This window comes from Phaseolus vulgaris, chromosome 9 (genome assembly GCF_000499845.2).
Source record: "Phaseolus vulgaris cultivar G19833 chromosome 9, P. vulgaris v2.0, whole genome shotgun sequence".
NCBI lineage: Eukaryota > Viridiplantae > Streptophyta > Magnoliopsida > Fabales > Fabaceae > Phaseolus > Phaseolus vulgaris.
This window is the reverse complement of record NC_023751.2, coordinates 4,183,252-4,187,887: the sequence shown is the minus strand read 5'-3', so window position 1 is coordinate 4,187,887 and position 4,636 is coordinate 4,183,252.

Genomic DNA, 4,636 nt, shown 5'->3' with positions numbered 1-4,636 from the left:
CAACCGCAGGTGGCGCAGTTGCCAATGGAATGGCTTGGACTGGTGAAGCAGGAGCTGCGGGGGGTGGCGATGATGGAGGAGGAGCAGGTGTAGACGGCGGCGTTGATGTTGGAAGAGGGGGTGGTGCAGATGGTGAAGAAGGTGCCACCCTCTTCCTCTTCGTGACAAGGCCATCTTCAGTCGCCTCGTCGTCTTCCTCTTCCTCCTCATGGACTACCTGGGGGGCTTTCCTCTTGGGTTTCCTGAGGACAAGCTTCTTCCTTTGGTTGGCGGGTTGGACAGCGGCAGGAGCTGCACCCCTGGGTGGCGATCTGCCTTGAGCGGCGGCGATCTCCACCACAGAGTTTGGTACTGTTTGGGAACCCGTTGCCAACCCGTGGGTTCGGGCGAGCGCCCTTAATTCAGCGAGCTTGCCCCGCCCCAACATGTTATCTGCATAAAGCGAAAATGCATGGGTTAGCTCAGAAAGAAAATAAATGCATAAGGCAATATGCAGCAAAGCAGATAAAGGGTGCAGAAAAATAAAACCAAAGTCTTGTGCACAACGCACAAGACGCCCAGAAACAGTTAACGAAGGCAATGTTAGGACAAAGACTTAGACGTTCTAACCTATACGAATTTCGAGTTGGTCCTCGAAGAACTCGAAGCTGATGAGTGTGGTGGTGAGGAAGGTGATGTTAGCGTCTGCCACACTCTTCCAGAAGAAGCAAAGGTCTCTGTCCAAGGCACCCATGCTGTCAGGACTTCTTGGCCTCCTGAAGCTGCTCTTGGACTCTTTGATCCCCTTGTTTACCCAGTACAAGGGGAAACCGTCGAGTAGGGAAGCGTCCTTGTCGTTGGGGCGCACTTGGACGAACTTTCCCTTCCAGTCTTTATAGGATTGCTGGAAGATGGAGAGGATCGACCTCCCAGCAATCCCATTCAAGCTTACCCACAGGCGATCTCCTGGGTGCTTGGCTTCAAAAAGAAATAAGAATACATCTACAGATGCTGGCAACCCCAGGTGGTCGCACATGACTTGGAATGCCCGTACAAACGCCCAACTGTTGGGATGAAGCTGGGCGGCGGCGATGTTGAGCTCGGTGAACAGCTCCCTCTCAAAGCGAGTGAAGGGAAACCTGAGTTTCACCTTCTTGAACAAGGTTGTGTAGACGAAACAGAAGGGTCCACCGTTGTTTGCCTTGTCGTCAGCACAAACTGGCAGGCCAGGGGGGCAAGGTAGCATTGTCATCTTCTCGTCGTGCTCCTTGTGGAATGATTGGTGAGGCTCATCCCCCTTCGTCAATCGCAGAACTGCCCTGGCAGTGTTCACAGAAGATGTTTCCCCTAACAGGGTCGAGTTGGCCCAGGGATATAGTTTTTTAAAGTCTTGTGGGGGGACGGAGGCTCCTCCGGTGACAGGCGGAGTAGCCTGGGCCAGGTTGGGGCGGGAAGGTGCAGGCCTCTCAGCCTGAGAAGACGAAGCGTCGCGTGCTCGCGGTGGGTCGTGTGCTTGTGAGGAGGGGTTTCGTGATGAAGGAGGAGGATTTGGGGTGATCTTTGAGCGAGTCATTGTTGAAGCTGCAAAGGAAGAAGAAAAGGAAAAATGATCAGGGTTCACAGAGGTTGACTCGATCATGGGAGAAGGGTGAAAAACGAACGAACGTAGGTTCGTTGCAATGATTGACGAAGCCCTAAGTTACGAGAAAGGAGAAATGGAAAAGACAACCCACAACGTATGCACCAGACAGTTACAGGATGATGCGAATCGGTTAAAATGCAGGAAAAACCAGCAGAAGAAGGAGAGGAAGTACCTTTTTATGATCAGGAAGGCGATGAAGAATGTTGGTGATTCAGGATGTTGAAGAACGCTGAGAGCTTTTTTGCAGAAGAAAGTTGGAGCGTTTGAGAATACGAAGAAAAGTGATGGAACAGTGGAGCGAAAATGGGTTTAAGGGTTTTTCGAAATGGGTTTGGGAAGCGCAAACGTTAACTGAAAGTAACCGTTGATAAAGCCATGTGTCGAGCGATGGGTGAGGGGTTTGGTGGAGCGTCAGAGAAACAGAGAGTACAACCGCTTGGAATTCTGCGTCAGTGCCACGTAGATCGGTGTTGACGTGACTCTTTCAGTCTTTTCGTTGGACAAGTCTTCGCTTAAGACTGGGGGGCTTGTGTACCGCCCTGGTAGTCGGAAGTGATGACGTGGCATCAAGCTACAGTGTAGGCGTGTCGACAAGGCGCCAGATTTGCAGAAGGGAAGGAAGTCGGGGGGTTCGTGTAGTCGCCAGTTATTAAATTGGCGTGCTCCGATCTCCAGCATACCAGAACCGGCGATCGCCCAGTTGAAGATGAAGTCGCCAGATGTAAATTCAGGCGACCAAGTGATTGGAGATCGCCAGAGCAAGCACATCGCCGAAGATGAAGGTGGTGCAGATTATGAAGGCGGCCGGCGAGACCACAGGGAAGGTGTACGGAGGCACCCTAACTCGCCAATTCCAGTAGAGATCGCGCTCCCAAGTTGGCTATGCACTGGGCAGTACCATGCATAAGTAACTTAGCCAAAAAGAGAGTCAGAAGCAGCGCCCAAGTCAAGGAGGCTCCAGATGATGGCACGTGTACGACTGGATGCGAACCACGTGTCCAGGTCTGTAACTGCCAGGAGAGAGAAAGTGACCAGGTATATAAGAGTTCTCAACGAACTTCTGAGATACGCACGTTCAGATTATACTCTTTACGCTTGCGAGTTCTTGAGCATACTGTGAGAGAGAACATTGCACGGTTCCTTGAGAGTTCTTGAGTATTCTTGCTCTTAGTATTTGGTGGTTCGGTCACTGACTTTGGCGTTGGAGTGCGATCGGCCGCAGCGGCGCCGCTCTGTTCTTTTGCAGGTTCTTGAGGTGGATCGCGACGAAGGACGGAGGTAGAAGCGGTGCACACGTCGATCCAGGTTTGACGAGGCAAGTTCCAACGTTTTGGTCAACAGGCAGGATCATGTTACATGACCTTCTTGTTTGAAGGTGATGCTCACAAACTTTGATTTATCTCCTGTCATGTGTTTTGAGCAGCCACTGTCCAGATACCACTGCTGCATGCTCTCCATCAAATTTCCCTACAAAGTGAAATTTCAAGTACGAAGAATTGGTCCCCTTTTAAATGTGGGTCCTTTTGATTTACATTCATCACTGGAAACTCTAGAGTCTTTAGGAATCCATTTCATAATGTCTTTAGGAACAAAATATTTCCTAATTTTACAGAATTTGAAAGAATAACCTCTTTTCATGCAGTAGAAGCATGTAACAACTGGTTGTTTAGACAAAACAATCGGTTGTTTTTCTGGCAGTTTCAAAAATGACTTTGGAAACTTGTCTTGCTTGTTCTGTGGATTAAAACCTAATCCAACTTTTCCAAAAACACAATTTTAAGATGCCAAGACATTTTCAAAGTTGGATTTACCCTTTGAAAGCTTATCCACAGTCTTTACAAGATAATGAACTTTCTTTTCAAGATTTTCACAATTTTCACAAATAAGAGTGTCACACTTGCAGTAAGAGTTTTTGTAAAGGATTTCAAGGTTTTCAAAATCTGTTTTTGAATTTTCTAATTCTTCTTCCAGTGATTTGACTCTATTTTCAAGCCAGTTGTTCATTCCCTTCAACCAGTTGTTCAAGAGAGCAATCGGTTAGCTTCTTCATGTGTTTCTTGAAAAGCTTGAAGCAATTGACTGTAATTTTCAGCATTTGAAGAATTAGAGGAACTTACACTTCTTGAATCATCTTCCTTTTTGGCCATGAAGCATAGAATAAGACCTTTTTGATTCTTCCTCCTTCTTCTTCTTGTCTTTGATTTCTTTAAATCAGTGGTACTCTCATGAGTTGCTTTGAGTGTATCCCACATCTCCTTAGCAGATTCACATTTTGAGATCCTTAAATATTCTTTAGAATCCAAAGCAGATGTTATTATATTTTTTGCACTGCAATCAAACTTGGCCTTTTCACTTTCTTCATTAGTCCATTGGGACCAAGGTTTTTTAATAAAAGATCCATTCTTTTTAATCTTTGGAATGAAAGGGCCATTTTCAATTGCATCCCAAATCCCTTGATCAATGGATTCAACAAAGATTTTCATTCTAGCCTCCCAATACTTATAGTTCAAACCACAGAACAAAGGTGGTTTGTTGATTGAAGCACCCTCCTCAAAAGATAGTTTTCCAGCCATTGAAAAAATATTTTAGGATCAAACTTGAGTATTTTTCAAGTACCAAGCTCTTGATGCCAATTGTTAGAATATATGGCCTTAAACGAGAGGGGGGGGGGTGAATTGTTTAAAGGGGTTTTTTGAAATCTTTTTAAGCTAGAATGAAATTCTTTGCAAGAAACCAGATTAGGAATTTTGTTAGCCAAGAAACAAAGCACAAAACAGCAAAGCACCAGAAAAACAATCGGTTGTTTATAATAGCAAATCAACAACAACTGAATTTAAATGAGTTTAAGGGAAGAAAGAGATACACAAACAATTTATACTGGTTCACTCTTAAACCAAGAGCTACATCCAGTCCCTAGAATCCACTGGACAATCCACTAAGCAATCAAATACAGATTACACACAAAACCACCAAAGAAGTGACCTTGAACCCCTCAAGAAAAACACTTCCTTTGGC